Source organism: Lepidochelys kempii, chromosome 2 (genome assembly GCF_965140265.1).
Source record: "Lepidochelys kempii isolate rLepKem1 chromosome 2, rLepKem1.hap2, whole genome shotgun sequence".
Taxonomy (NCBI): Eukaryota; Metazoa; Chordata; order Testudines; family Cheloniidae; genus Lepidochelys; species Lepidochelys kempii.
In genome coordinates, this window is record NC_133257.1 from 52,442,337 (window position 1) to 52,458,938 (window position 16,602).

At 40.5% G+C, this 16,602-nt stretch overlaps 1 protein-coding gene across 13 annotated transcripts in view; it reads left to right on the top strand.

Annotated features, from left to right (window-relative positions):
- PAG1 (phosphoprotein membrane anchor with glycosphingolipid microdomains 1) overlaps positions 1-16,602 on the top strand; it is a 188,991-nt gene that overhangs the window by 96,229 nt on the left and 76,160 nt on the right. For 5 of the 13 annotated variants that reach the window (XR_012157152.1, XR_012157151.1, XM_073330728.1 and 2 more), the window contains exons 3-5: positions 4,944-5,007; positions 12,815-13,275; positions 14,675-14,897. The exons of 1 other annotated variant lie outside the window; for it this stretch is intronic. The gene's annotated coding sequence lies outside the window, so the exon portion shown is untranslated. Of the gene's footprint in view, positions 1-1,019; positions 1,275-4,943; positions 5,008-12,814; positions 13,276-14,674; positions 14,898-16,602 lie in introns of those variants that run through there. 7 more of the 13 variants (XM_073330734.1, XM_073330736.1, XM_073330729.1 and 4 more) reach the window with 7 other exon arrangements.

Below are 16,602 nucleotides of genomic sequence, written 5' to 3' on the forward strand. Positions count from 1 at the left end.
CCACTTGGCCGTCCCAGCTCAGAACGGCTCCAGGCAAGGTCTGGACTGCACTGTGCCTGAGTCTGAGGCTGTGATTCTGCAAAGAACTATGCACATGAGTTCGGTAAGACTATTCATGGGCTGAACTTTAAAGCACGTCGATGAATCTTAACAGGATCAGTGCCTGATTTTTGCTCCAGTTGGAAGGAGAATAAGTAGAAGCCCTGTGAAGTAAACTCTGTCTGGCCTTCCAAAATATATTGGTTGAAACTTAAGAACATTTATTTGATTCTTAGAGGTAAAAATTTATACAACTGCTTTAAAGAGGGACGGCAGGTTTCTATCATTCATTTCCAAGTATTAAATTTAAGAATCTTACTACCCTCCTCTGCGTATTGACTGCTGTAAACGTCTGCTAAGAAAGCCATTCACTGTTGATAGAACGTGTCTCTTAAAGCACTTGTTTTGGAATGTCGTCAACTATCGTGCATTCTTGAAAAATTAAATTGTAATGTCATTTGGAGAAAGTGAACAGACTGATTTGTTTGGAGGATTTCTGATGTGAGACTTCAGAGTCTCACAGTGTAAACCATAGTATTAATACTCTATTCCAGAAATTAAGCCTTAGCAAAAGGAGCAGAATTCATAGTCCGTTTCAAAACAAAATACATAGCAGATCCTTTAAAACTACATTGCTATGTCAGTGTGAGATTTCTCTTCCAGATGTTAATCTTTATGACTTGAAACAACCTTTTCTGCCCCTTAAATTATATCCCAAATAACTCCTCCCCTATTGCTCACATAGACACCCACATATCTGAAACAGAAAAAGCATGAATCAAGTTGACAGAGAGTATTCTTGCTATTGTATGTTTCATTTCATCTTTAAATGTACGGTTTTGTGCATAATGCACTAAATAATTTTAATGGAGTTTTGAGCAATCAAAAATGCACCAGTGTTTTTCCCATCACTTCTCATCTTAGTTAACTATTCCAAGGACAGGGTAAAAGTACAGAGCTGTACATTAGAGGAGTGTCTTTGTGATACTATTCATTCTCTGTTCTGACAGAGAAGGCATTGTTTGCTCACTGTTATACGCTTGGCAGCCAAATAAGGTAGAGATTTGTGCTGCGCATACAGAATCCGAAAGTAGCAGAGTGGACAAGAATATCAGAATTCCAAGAATTGGATTGACTAGAAGACGGAATGTTATAATGTGCTGCTAATAGCTTTTCATGGTGTCTTTGGTAGAATAGAAATGGGTTCCTGGATGAAGAAACCTTTTCAGTTGAAGGTAATATTTTCACTTGTATGGTAGCGCATTAGTTAATGCTGTTTAATTCATTATTAATTAAAAATGCACACAATAGGAACAGAATAGTTCAGCAGTCTGCAGATTCTTTGGAAGAATAGACAGTTTAGAACAAACAGTAGCTTGATAATACTGTGTCTTGCAGAAATTGAGGATTATTTAAGTTTAGACCCATTCCCCTTTAAGAGCAGCTCCCATTACCATTAGTGAGAAATTCTTTATATGCTCCCATCAGAAGAAGAAAAGACCATTTAGTCTCTCAGCCTTCATTTTATACTCAGCAGCTACTGTATATGCAGTGTGACTTTTGCTAATAGAGCTGCATTTCTGTATGGCTACTAGATAGGATAAATAGCTCTGCATGTTACCAGATACAGTTCTGTGCCTCTCAGGTGTTCCCACACTGTGGTGAAAAATTAACATTTGTTCCACATAGTACAGCAGGAAGCAAAAAACAGCTTGTGTTTATTAAGCAATATTTCTTCTGGCATTTTGTGATTGCAAATTGTACTAAGCAGTTTTTTATGTAGTAATGCAGATGTATTTCCCCTATGTCCTCACCAGTTAAATGACAATTTTTGGTAGCATTTCTACTTTATTTTTCATTTTTCTATTTCTATAAAAATATATATATTTTGTCTGAGCAGTTACAGGCTTTCTGGTTGTTTTTGTTATTGTCATCCTCTGTTAATGTTTCAGTTGTAAGAGCATTATTGGAAGTGTTCATGCTACATTAAATAGCCATTTTTGGTTTAATAAATACAGTATGAACATGATTTTCAAAAGTCAGTGACTAATAATTTTGTGTGACCAACCTGAGATGCCTTCAGGGGTGAGAGCTCAGTTCTGAGACAGGTTCTCTTAAGGTGTCTCAAGTTGGACACCCAACATCTGGAGAACCCAAAATCACTAGTGACTTTAGAAAATCTTGGACTCTGGTACTTAAACAGAAAAGAAATCAGAAATGAGGAAAGTCTGCTGCTCACAATATCAGATCTTGTGATTTACCTCTCTTTTCTTAGTGTATATCAGAGTACCAACTGTTGCACATTTGGAGGCTTTCATTCAGGAAAACATTGCCAGTACCGTCTGTGTGCCTGGTACCAGTCCCACACGGCACACTCTACTTTGTGCTCCTGTGCTGTTTTAATCTCCAGGGAACCACCATTTCAAATAGCAAACATGTTGCCTTGTATATGAAGTCATAGAAACGTGTGGATAATGACAACAGCAGCCGTTGCCTATCACACTGGACAAAAGGCTGCCAAAAACAGTAGGGATTACTAGCTGACCAGCTAAAGAGTAGGGAACTACAAGCTCACCAGCCACAAGTCAATCGTCACACTGGGCCAACAGTTAAGGAGTTAAAAGAAAACATCATTTGGCCACAGGAGACAGAAATGGTGATAGGTTTTCACTTGAAAATAGTGTACCTGAAAAAAGAAAAGGAGTATTTGTGGCACCTTAGAGACTAACAAATTTATTTGAGCTCACGAAAGCTTATGCTCAAATAAATTTGTTAGTCTCTAAGGTGCCACAAGTCCTCCTTTTCTTTTTGCAAATACAGACTAACACGGCTGTTACTCTGAAACCTGTACCTGAAAATAAATACTGTCAGCAGCACAGGATCTGATCTTCCCTGAATGTACACATGTAACTCCTATGAACCCTGATAAAACTAGGTAGGCAGCTATAAGATGTAGTTGGGTCAGAACAAATACAAAAAGCAAATCTTGAGCCAGCCTCTTTGCTCCCTGCTAAGAACAGTCATCCCTCTTGGCTGGCCTGCCTAAAGTGCTCCACCTCCTGTTGCTTCTGGATCCTACCACTTCCTTCATGCTGGGAAAGAGAACATGCCCAGGGTCCCATGGCATGAGAGGCCAGGGCTGAGGAGCTTCTGGCCCAAAGCCTAGAGCAACTCTCACAGTCAGGCCAGCCAACAAGGGTTTGTGGGCAGAGAGCAGGAAAAAAGAGTTCACAGGTCAGCTTTTGGGGAACCTCGTGAGGAGTATGGGGTTCTCTTTATGGGAGGGAAAGGGAGGAAATGTAGGAATGGAAATGGGATTCAGAGCAGGAGGATGGGGAATGGTTAGATCCTCAGAAAGAATGTATTCGTCCCAGCCAGTGCAGAGTGCTGAGGACAGATACTCTGTTCTAAGTCCTAAACATTTGATAGTCCATTAAACGTTCTCAGAATCATAGGGTGGTAAAATTCACTTCTGCTGATGGTGGCAATAGAGTTACACCTACACATCCCACTAGTGTATTTAGCCCATCAGGTTTAATCTTGTTAATTTCAATCCTCTACTAACTCACAAGAGCTGATCTAGCAAAAGGAGTTGAGGAACAGCTCAAGGTGCACACAGACACACATGCACTTTGCTAACTATATTTAGTTGTCAGTTCCAACAGCTGGATTTTAAAAATTGTTGTAGCCCTCACACTATGGAGGATTTAATATCAAAGAAATAATAATAACCCCACACACGTGCCTGATAAAGAAACATTTGGAAGCAAGAAGTCTTTTTTTTTTTTCATGAATGGGTCCTTTTATCAAATAAGCAGTTCATTAAGGGTTTGTCAGTATTGCAGCCCCTGAGTTCTGGGGAGTGCAGGAACTGCTCCCTTTGTGCATTCCTGGGAAGGAGGAGGGCTCACGCATCATCCCAGAGGAGGAAGGAATGGTCATACTTTCCCTCTGCATTAGCCTATGGCTGAGGAAGGACTAAGCTAGACTCCGTATCAAGTCATTTGTAGAATAATATCCGTGTTTGAACTATACCATCTGTAGAATATCAACAGGCAGGAGAAAATCTTTGGTCTTTTGATTAAGGAGACAAATTCCAAAAAGCACCTACTCTGACTTAGGAAGATATTTCAGATCAATAAAAATATACATAAATCTGGAATTTCTTGTTAGATAACAAATGATGGGGCTCACTTGCCATTGACTTCATTGGAAGCAGGATTTATTTTGTGTGTGTGTGTGTTTTCTAGACTAACATTAGGCATTTGAACCAAAAAGCAGGAAATTCAGAGTTAGAGCTTGTCTACACACAAGAGGCACTGAACGAACTAGATTGGTTTTGAGTCCTGCCTTTAGTTATTTCCGTGCAAGTCTATGTGAGGACGCTCTTATTTTGGAATAAGAATTCCCTATTTCAGTTTAACCCTTAGGAAGGTAAAAACTACAACAACAAAAAATACATAAAAATAAGGCACTCTTATTCTGAACCAATGAATTACCTGGCTTTGGTTGGTTTAAGGCCCACCTTTCACATCACTTTTTGTACTGGAGTTTCATCTCTTAATAAGGATGTTGCTTAATTTGCCAAACAATTATATAGCTGTTATTCACTCAGTTAATAAAAGATACTGGGAGAGGCATATGTACACCAAAATGCCCTATCCACATAAAACTCTTAAAGTTCGTTTGCTGAATTCCAGATTTTTAGTGTACAGTGTATAGTAACTATTTTCTCTGGAGTGTATTAGACAAAACAGGCAGAATCAGCTTGAGTGGAATGCTCTTGGCTTCCACAGTTACATTTTCTATACTGTGCTGGTATTTATAAGCAAAAAGATGTATCTGTGTTGATAACTTACAGGCAGTGCTTACAATAGTTTCTTAACTACTACTTCATATTTTAGCACTCAAGCTCTGTTTTCCTGTTGGGAGGACCTGCATGACGACTTGGGAGGACACTGCTGCCAGGTAGGAGACACCCACTGAAAGTAAAATTTGTTTTGTTTGTTTGTTTTGATTTGTTAGTTTGTTCTATTTTTTTTTAATTTTACACTTAACTGAATTTCTATATGAAGTTATTTCAAATGGCAACTAGTGTTTTTCAAGTAAGAATTACATATACTGTCATTTTATCATCCTATGCTGACAAATGTGATGAAAATTTAATTGCATTATATGTGGGGTAACAACATTTTTAAATAGTGTTGTAGATTACAGTATTAAATTTGCATGCATAATTTTTCCTGCTGGCTTTAAACTCTCTGGGATGGTACTCATGGGGGAGAGACATGTCGTATGTTCCTTGCACCTTTTATACAGCAGATCAATGAGATACTGTACTGTATTCCTCATTAAGGAATGGGGTAAAAAAAATGAGAGCCAGGGTTTGCTTTCTGATTCCCCAGGAGACCCACCACTCTTCCTCCTCCCACCTCGCTCTTCCTCAGTTTCCCGCATCATGCAAGTTCTTTTTTTCCTAGCTCTGTGCTCACTTCTTCTCCATCTCTTCTTTCCCCACTTCTCAGAGCTTTGTTCTCTTCCTCCTTCTCCTAGTCTTCAGAGTAGCAGTGAGTAAGTTACTCTCTCTGCAAGGCCATCTTTCCCCTTCTTTTGTCCTTCGGGCCTCCCTCACAATGACAGGGAGCTCAACTCACTCTACTGCTGCCACGGAATAGAATTACGGGAAACTTTGCCTTGTTCAGCAGCAGACACCTTTCCTCTCTTTACCCCTCCGCTGCCATGTTGCAGTCTCAGGGGACAAGTGCATGCTGAGTAGATGGATTGGACAACACTGCTTTACACACACAAGTGCTGGGTTCCAGTCTGCCTTTGTTATAAAGCCAGCTGGAAAGGAAACAGGACTCAGAGGCCCTGTGTACACTGAGAAAATTCATCACGGCAATGTGTTAATGAACACAATACAATTAACACAATGTAAACATAGTTTTGCCTTTAGCGTGGTCAAGGACTGTCATGGTCAGAGGCATGTTAGCTGGTGATAGTTAACTTTAGAGGTATCTTGTGTGCACGAGGTGCAAAGTCATGTTTAATGTCCTGTTAGTCAAAATGTGTGAGCTAACAAGTTCTCTAGCATAATGCATATCACCAGCGCTAGGAGACACTGCTGCATTCTCCTCTGAGGATGAAGGGCTTTGAGGATGTATGGAAGGTAGGGGACATGGCCTTGCAACTATGTAAAGCATAAGGTTCAGTGGGGAAACTCAATTTCATCCCAGCAGGCTTTGAGCATCTGTGCTGAGACCCTGCCTCTTCACACTTCCCTTCATCTTGCCAGTACAGGTCATTTAGAAGTTCCCAAGGAGCAGGGGAATATGAAAACAGCACAGGGAATTAATGCTGCATGTAGCATGTTGTTTCCTTCATAGATTTCTAGTGGGAAATACCCAGAATTGTTGCAGGAGAATGCTGCATAGCGTGGCTGTTCCCTCACTCTGCCCAGAATGGCCTGACACATGTACCCCCAACCGCAGCGCACCTACATGGAGTCACAAAGAAACACGTCTGAATAATGGTGAAACGCAGAGCAAAGAACTCTAGAAAAGAAAGAACGAAGCAGCCATTTGAGAAATGATAGTTGTTGTTTACAATTGTGTGGAGGCTGAGGACACGATGCATCAAGAACCATCCTGTACCTTTTTTATCTTCATAGTGCAGAGTGGCATGGGATTGATGTCCTGTGGGGAATAGAGATGCAGCATATTTGTCAGTGCTGCAAAAGATCCTGAAAATACAATGATATGGCACTGTATACGTAATCTAAAAAATGCTTCTTGGTTTTATCGTACAATAAATGCCAAGAAGTGGAAATTCTAAGCTGAGTGTATATCCATTCTTCAGATTCCTTAAGTAGAAAGACATTACATCAGTGGCTGGAGATTACATCAGTGACTCTGTATCTTCTTGCTAACAGAGTTTTAATACCAGAATAGGAAAAAGTGACAGAGGATTTGACTAGACCTTATGGTTCATGAGAAATTAATTAGAGAGATCTTATTTCAAGTTGCAGTGGGGGAGGTTTAGATTGGATATTAGGAAAAACTTTTTCACTAAGAGGGTGGTGAAACACTGGAATGCGTTACCTAGGGAGGTGGTAGAATCTCCTTCCTTAGAGGTTTTTAAGGTCAGGCTTGACAAAGCCCTGGCTGGGATGATTTAACTGGGAATTGGTCCTGCTTCGAGCAGGGGGTTGGACTAGATGACCTTCAGGGGTCCCTTCCAACCCTGATATTCTATGATTCTATGATTCTATTTCTTTAGGCATGCAACTGTATAAATTTCTGACCAAGTAAGCTTTCTCTATTGGAATAACTAAGGAAATCTTAAAAATTTTGCTTTTGTTACTAAAAATGGGAGAACATATGTTGGCACTTGCCTTACCTTCTCCATTCCTTTGTTCTAACTGCTGGAAATTTAGATTTTATACATCAGCCTCAGAGCTGAAAACATGGATCCCTTGGTTAAAACAAATATTGATTTTTGTCATCCTTCTTATTCAGGAAGAAAATACTAAAACAGGAGGGCATGACAAAAGGGAAGGGCTGTTTCCCTTGATAAATGCTTTCAATTAGAGCACTGATTAATCGTGAGACAGCTTAAGAGTGTCATCATCTGCTATTTCTACTGAAACATGGCAGTAGCGGCTTAAAAAGGCTCTTAACAGGGAAAATAAGACCCATCTATGGAAAACAGAGAGAACCAAATACTTTTAAGTAGTCAGGAGAAAGATAGCATAAAATGGATTTTCTAAACAGGAAAAATAAAGAGTTTTTTCATAGATGAGAATTGTTTGAAGATCATGAAGACCTAGACTGTTGGTATCCCTGAGAGAGTGAGTGCTAATGAATCAACAGTTTAATTCATTATCTTCTTCTAACTGGTCTCTGAAAAAATAGATAATCCAAACCCTGTATACCTCCAGGCTTGACCCATAAACTGGTATGGGAGGGTGTGGATTAGTTTAAAGAGAAAAAATATTTATTTTCCACCTTGTAGTGGGTGGCTGTTCAGTCACTTCCGTTAATGTACTCGAGTGTAAAGAACTATTTCTAGCACACAAAAAGCGAGGGGGTGTGAGGCGGCATCAGATAAGTTTGTGCGACAGGGTGAATAACATTGCTCTTATAAAAGAAAACAGGACAATTTGGAGAATAATTTCAGAAGGTGGGGAAAGGAGAAAGATACAAGCAAATGCTTCTCCAGTAATTTAAAGTCTCTGAAACGACAATATAAACTTCATGGAGATGGGGCATTAGATAAAAGGATTTTAGTGAGAGAGGAAGTAGTACTCTTGAGGGGAACAGATTGTGCTGGTGAGCGCGTCTTGTCTTGGTCTTTATTTTAAATATTACTTTAGAATGGGGTCTGTAAATCTAGGGATGTTAACAGTTTGGGTGGGAGAAAAGAGGCTTTTCTGTTTAAGGTAAAGTAGAGGAATAATGCCATTGCCCCAGCTGTTAAAATATTTTTAAGATCAGTTTCAAAATTCTCATTTACGAGAGTGGTACAGTACAGCGTATTACAGTTCGGAGAAAGGGGAAGTTGGCATGTGCCCCATAAACCTAGGTTAAAAAAAAACGTACATAGTACTTCCCCTTCTGATCATGCGGGGACGGGGGGAGTATGAGGGAGAGAAACTGCTAGCCAGCTAAGTTTCAGAGTAAGGTGCCACAAGTACTCCTTTTCTTTTAGCCAGCTAAGGTAACCCTTTCGTTGTTTGTTTTGGAGAGCCTTTTAGAATACAATTGAAGAGTCACTTCTTGAAGTGCTTACACAGGCAAAACTTCCATTGAGTTTTGCCTGAGTAAGTACCTCATGTTTTGGCCCTATAAAATTAAAGGAAATCTAGTTTAATGCAAAGAGAAATCAAGTTAATCCTAACTCTGCCTCTTTGGTCTTATGCTTTTAAAATGTATTTATTTTACTATAATAAATTAGTTAATACAATATGAGTGTATCATAAATGGGAATTTCTCATATGATCTTATATACAAGACTCATCATCTCCAGGCTCGAGTTTAATATATATCAATGGTACCTGCAAAACAAGGTACCAGCTGTGAAGAAAAGTGGCTCAGAAGCTTTAAAGTTATGAATGTTTAGATTCAGCAAGTTGAAACTTTTTCTTCTTAGATCAATTCAAGCCTACAGAGTAGTTTAAAATGCCAGGAGACTGATTTATTTCAAACTTGACATGTTTTATAGCTATAATTTAAACACAAAAATCAAGCCAAATCTGAAAACTGCATGTAACATATATTAGAAATGAGTTTGTATTATATATTGTACTAATTGACATAATTTATGGTATACTATATTTTAAGTAATAAGTACAAAGGAACAATGCTCGAAACTTATCCTAGATTGGGAGTACCTGATTTCCCAACCTTAATATTGTGTAGACACTGTTTGTTTTGCATGAAATTTTCTTTTTGGGTGAGCAGTCCTGGTGTATATTTTAAGACTAAAATTGCCAATGGAGCTTCTAAATCCCACAATCTGAAACCATATGGCTTTATACCATATGCTTCCAGCTGTCCTGGACTAAGGGCTTGTCTACATTACCACTTAAGTTGATGAAACTTACGTTGTTCAGGTGTGTGAAAAAACCACCCCTCTGAGCAATGTAAGTTACAATGACTTAGATGTGGAGTAATTATGTTGACGGGAGAGCTCTCTCCCATCAACATAGCCCTAAGACTTCCTGAGTTTTCAGAAAGATATACCCGTTACTCTTTATTTGGCAATTCATATATTATAAGATGCAGTTTTAGCATCTCAAACTTATATAACTCATGAGTAAACACTTAACTACTTGATGCTAGATAAATGCATCCTTACTGAGCAGGATTTATACTAATACTGTCTTAATCAATAAGTGATCATGGACATTTACTATCACTAGATTAAATTATTTTCCTAGAAAGAGTTCCTATAAAGCAGCCAATTCCATTTCAGTGTTCCCAATTAAGTACAGTATACTGTAATAATATTTGACATTTATCTAGCACATCTCATCCCAAAGCACTTTATAAATAATATATACTGTATATAACCATTGAACTATAGCAGCCTCTGGAATGCAGAGAAAGAGCCTTCTTGTGCAAAACACTGCTCAATGGTAGGAACCTTTGTACAATGAAACCTGGGGAAACCCCATCTATTACAAAATAAACCAATAGGCTCTTGAACATGCAGACAGAGCTTCAATTTTTATGGTCTTGAGTGAAAGTTTTACCACCATAAAGTGCATGAAGCTCCCTCCATTTACCTTAAGGATGAAGGGCTAATCCAATTTACCTAGATTGGCACCTGTAGAGTATTTCAAATCTGATGTTTCTGCCACCGAGCCATCCTTTCCATCTAAGTATAAAAGCTCCATTGATCTCTGTGTACCTTTACTCTTGTTTTATTTGTAACTCTGCTTTTGTTGCTGGAGAAATGCTTCTTCCAAACATCCATTTTGCCCACTCCTTCTCACATGTCCTGGAGAACCTCCCACCACACTCTGGATTCTGTGGAAGCCAGCAGAGCCGGGGTTATTCTCCCCCTTTGAAGTGCTGTTTGTTCCACCAAGTAGCTGGGCTTCATTAACAATAATCATAGAATCATAGAATATCAGGGTTGGAAGGGACCCCAGAAGGTCATCTAGTCCAACCCCCTGCTCGAAGCAGGACCAATTCCCAGTTAAATCATCCCAGCCAGGGCTTTGTCAAGCCTGACCTTAAAAACCTCTAAGGAAGGAGATTCTACCACCTCCCTAGGTAACGCATTCCAGTGTTTCACCACCCTCTTAGTGAAAAAGTTTTTCCTAATATCCAATCTAAACCTCCCCCACTGCAACTTGAGACCATTACTCCTCGTTCTGTCATCTGCTACCATTGAGAACAGTCTAGAGCCATCCTCTTTGGAACCCCCTTTCAGGTAGTTGAAAGCAGCTATCAAATCCCCCCTCATTCTTCTCTTCTGCAGGCTAAACAATCCCAGCTCCCTCAGCCTCTCCTCATAACTCATGTGTTCCAGTCCCCTAATCATTTTTGTTGCCCTTCGCTGGACTCTCTCCAATTTATCCACATCCTTCTTGAAGTGTGGGGCCCAAAACTGGACACAGTACTCCAGATGAGGCCTCACCAATGTTGAATAGAGGGGAACGATCACGTCCCTCGATCTGCTCGCTATGCCCCTACTTATACATCCCAAAATGCCATTGGCCTTCTTGGCAACAAGGGCACACTGCTGACTCATATCCAGCTTCTCGTCCACTGTCACCCCTAGGTCCTTTTCCGCAGAACTGCTGCCTAGCCATTCGGTCCCTAGTCTGTAGCTGTGCATTGGGTTCTTCCGTCCTAAGTGCAGGACCCTGCACTTATCCTTATTGAACCTCATCAGATTCCTTTTGGCCCAATCTTCCAATTGGTCTAGGTCCTTCTGTATCCTATCCCTCCCCTCCAGCGTATCTACCACTCCTCCCAGTTTAGTATCATCCGCAAATTTGCTGAGAGTGCAATCCACACCATCCTCCAGATCATTTATGAAGTTATTGAATAAAACCGGCCCCAGGACCGACCCTTGGGGCACTCCACTTGATACCGGCTGCCAACTAGACATGGAGCCATTGATCACTACCCGTTGAGCCCGACAATCTAGCCAGCTTTCTACCCACCTTATAGTGCATTCATCCAGCCCATACTTCCTTAACTTGCTGACAAGAATACTATGGGAGACCGTGTCAAAAGCTTTGCTAAAGTCAAGAAACAATACATCCACTGCTTTCCCTTCATCCACAGAACCAGTAATCTCATCGTAAAAGGCGATTAGATTAGTCATGCATGACCTTCCCTTGGTGAATCCATGCTGGCTGTTCCTGATCACTTTCCTCTCATGCAAGTGCTTCAGGATTGATTCTTTGAGGACCTGCTCCATGATTTTTCCAGGGACTGAGGTGAGGCTGACTGGCCTGTAGTTCCCAGGATCTTCCTTCTTCCCTTTTTTACAGATTGGCACTACATTAGCCTTTTTCCAGTCATCCGGGACTTCCCCGGTTCGCCACGAGTTTTCAAAGATAATGGCCAGTGGCTCTGCAATCACAGCCGCCAATTCCTTCAGCACTCTCGGATGCAACTCATGCTTCACTTTTTCAAAGCACTGTGCGGAGGTTAATTTAATTTCTCCTCTGAGATAGGTAAGTATTGTCCCCATTTTACAGATGGGTAAATCAAGGCACAGAGATATTACTTAGGTCACCCAGTAATTTCATTGCAAGGCAAGAACACATCCAAATGTCCTGACTCCCACAAGACCATCCTGCCTTCCTGACACCTGCTGGGGAGCAAGGACTTTGTATTTGTTGACCACAACTCACTGTGCAGTACCTCAAATACTTCAGTTGATGTGAAAGAGGCTAGGCCCACATTTTTTAGAGATATTGAGGCATGGCTGCTCTCAGCAGTGCAAAATCTAACTAATTTAGAGTCTGCCTCATTTTCAAAAGGAATTTAGATATTTAGGAGCCTAAAACCCAATGACTACAAATCGGTTAGGTGTTGCAACACTGAGGGCAGCAATGCCTAAATATCTTGAAAAATCTGGATGCTCAACATCCATCAAAATCAACTCCCATTGCATGTTCATTCTAAATAATTATAATTTACTTTAATAATGTAGATTTAATACAACTCTGATTAGCATGGTGGGATATGTATGGTTAATTACTCTCATGTTAAAAATTTATATTTTATATCCATCTGAATTTATCTAGCTTCAACTTCCAGCCATTGGATCATGTTATACCTGTCTCTGCTCTGCTGGATTGAAGAGCCCATTATTAAACATTTGTTCTCCTTGTAGGTACTTACAGGCTGTAATCAAGTCATCCCTTAACCTTCTCTTTGTTAAGCTAAATAGATTTAGCTCCTGGAGTTTATCATTATAAACCATGTTTTCTGATCCTTTCATCATCCTTGTGGCTCTTCAACATCCTTCTTGAATTATGAGCACCAGAACGGGACACAGCATTCCAGCAGTCACACCAATGCCAAATACAGAAGTAAAAAGCTCTCTACTTCTCCTCATCTGCTGTCTACTGTTTACACATCACAGGATCACATTAGCACTTTCGACCACTGCGTCACACTAGGAGCTCATGTTCAGCTGGTTATCTACCGCAACCCCTAGATCTTTTTCAGAGCCACTGCTTCCCAGCAGGGAGTCCTCAATCATGTAAGTATGGTCTCCATTCATTGTTCCTAGATGTATACATTTACATTTAGCTGTAGTAAAACACACCTTATTTGCTTGCGTCCAGTTTACCAACCTATCCAGATCACTCTGAATCAATGACCTGTCCTCTTCATTATTTACCACTTCCCCAGTTTTTGTGTCAACTGCTAACTATATCAGTGAGGATTTTGTGTTTTCTTCCAGGTTATTGATAAAAATGTTAATTAGTATAGGGCCAAGAACCAATCCTTGCAGGACCCCAATAGAAAATACACCCACTAGACGGTGATTCTGCATTTACAGTTTCATTCTGAAACCAGTTTTTAATCCATCTAATGTATGCCATGTTAATGTTATATTGTTTTAGAATTTTTAATCAAAATGCCATGCAGTACCAAATCAAGTGCCTTACAGAAGTCAAAGTATATTATGTCAGCACTATTGCATCTATTAACCAAACCTTTAATTTCATTGAAAAAAAAATCAATTTAGTTTGACAGGATCTATTTTCCATATATGCCCATGTTGATTGGCATTAATTACATTACCCTCCTTTAATTCATTATTAATCGAGTCCCATATCAGATGCTTCATTATCTTGCCCGGGATTGACATCAGACTGTAATTACCCAGGTCATCTGTTTACCATTTTTAAATATTGTCACATTAGTTTTCTTCTAGTCTTTTGGCACTTCCCCAGTGCATGAAGACTTATTGAAAATCAACATTAACCGTCCAGCAAGTTCTTCAGTGAACTATTTTAAAACTCTTGGATGTAGTTTATCCAAACCTACCAATTTAAAAATGTCTAACTTTAGAAGCTGCTGTTTAACATCCTCCTGAGATACTAGTGGAGTAGAGAGAGAGATCATTTGATAGCACTACATCATCTTTTTTTTTCTGAAGTACAGAATGCAAATATTTATTGAACATTTGTGCCTTTTTTGCATTAATATTGATAATTCAACCATTTCCATCTAATAATGATAAGGATTCTTTTTGTTCCTCATTGTGACATTACACTCCATATTCTTTATGGAAATATGCTTATGATATGGATATAACATAACTGAGATGTACTTCATGCATCATGACTCATGTAAGGTATCATTGGAAAGGTTATGATTTACTGATTGTGTTTATCCAATTTGTATGAATGTATCATTTTCGTTCAATTTTGTATAATTTTTGTATCAATATTGACCATGTCTCTGTGTTTCAAATGTGCTACATTGGATGAGGCCAAACAATGTGAGTGGCTTATTGAAGAAATGCACACAGGCATAAGGATTACCCCAGGAGCTGTGTGCAATAGAAACCTCTCAGAGATAGCTCTACATAATGGGAACTGTTTGACTTAGGTCAGATAGCTCTATACAATTGTAACTTTTTGACCCAGGTCACAGCCAAAAAGCTCCAGGGAGTGGGGGGAAGATATAAAAGAAGGACAAAGACAACATGAGAGGTCCTCACTCTCCCTACAACAACACACCTGAGGAACAACAACGGAACTGTGGGAAGTGACGGTCCCAGGCTGGAAAGATTTTTAGGCTGTGTAAGAAAACTGGGAAAGCCAAGGCAACTTGTGCCTTAAGAATCTGCCAACCTGTTTATCACTCAGGGTGAGAATTTGCTAATTTGTATCCTACCTATCTAGTGTGTTAAGCTCAGTTTGCAGCTTGTGTTCTGTTTGTTTGGACATTGATCCATAAGCACTTGAGATCATTTTCTTCTGACAGGTTTCAGAGTAACAGCCGTGTTAGTCTTGATTATCATACACATTGTAAAGAGAGTGGTCACTTTGGATGGGCTGTTACCAGCAAGAGAGTGAGTTTGTGTGTGGGGGGGGGGGGGGCGCGGAGGGTGAGAAAACCTGGATTTGTGCTGGAAATGGCCCAACTTGATTATCATACACATTGTAAGGAGAGTGATCACTTTAGATAAGCTATTACCAGCAAGAGAGTGGGGTGGGAGGAGGTATTGTTTCATGGTCTCTGTGTATATAATGTCTTCTGCAGTTTCCACAGTATGCATCCGATGAAGTGAGCTGTAGCTCACGAAAGCTTATGCTCAAATAAATTGGTTATTTTCTTCTGAGTTACCAGTGACTTTTAAACAGGTAAAGCCATTTTTGACAGACTGCCACTGCCCCTGCTCTTTTGCCCGCTCAGTCCTTCCTAAATAGGTTATAACCAGTGACTTTAACATTCCAGTTATGGGAATCATCCCACCATGTTTCAGCAGTACCAACTAGATCAAATTTATGCTCATAAATGAGCAATTCCAATTCCTCATGTTTGTTACCCAGACTCTTAGCAGTGGTGTATAGGCAATTAAAGAATATCTTCTCTTCATGTCCCTTGATTCCTTGATTAATTTAGTTCTCATGTTAAGGAAACATCTCAGTTTTGTGCTGAGTACTCGTATCTTCCCCAAATCAAGATTTTGAGAACAAAATTAATCAAGGAACCAAAGGATAAGAAGAGAAGAAATTCACTATAAAGATACTGACTAATGCATAAAAACCATTTCAAGATCAATTTTTAGTTGAACCTCAATTGAGATGAACTTCTGACCTATTGCAGATGCTGTACATAGCAAAGCAAATATAACAAAAACCTATTTCAGTAGCCTCTGTCCAGATCGAAGTGTAAGTGGTCTTCTAAGTAGTCCAAGCTCAAGAAGGCAGTTTATGCTGGGCTACCAATAGGGTGACCATGGTCCCGGGCTGAATGACTCCGGGACAAATGCTGTCCGAGATTCCCTATGGTGCCGCTTCGCACCTGCCCGCACCTGCCCAAGAGTCAGGGGTGGTGCCAGCCTCTTCCCACTGGGGGTACAGGCTGAGGTGGGCCTTAGCTCCCACTCACCGTAATGCCCCTGCTCCTCCTCTTCCCCTGAGGCCCTGACCCCTGGCCATGCTAGAATCTGTAGCCAGGCCCTGGTAAGAACCACCCAGGGAACCCCAGACCCTCCAGCTGCCCTGGGGGGTGGGGACACAGGCCTCGGGCTGCTTTCAGGCACCCTGACTCACCTCCCCATCCAGGGTAAGTGGAAGGTCTAGGGCTCCCCACAGCAGCCCAGGCTCCCTGGGCGGTTCTTACCATGGCCTGGCTCTGGCTTCTGGCCTGACCAGGGGTGGGGCCTCAAGCGAATAGGAGGGGCAGGGGTGGAGCCATAGAGGGGGCGGGACTCCTGCATGTGTCCTGGTTTTGCCTTTTGAAAAGGTGGTCACCCTACTATCCAATGGGCTGATAAACTCAGAGGAAAGGTTAACTAGGCCAAAGATATGGGAGTGGTGGTGGGGAATTGAGCTTCTCAGCATGA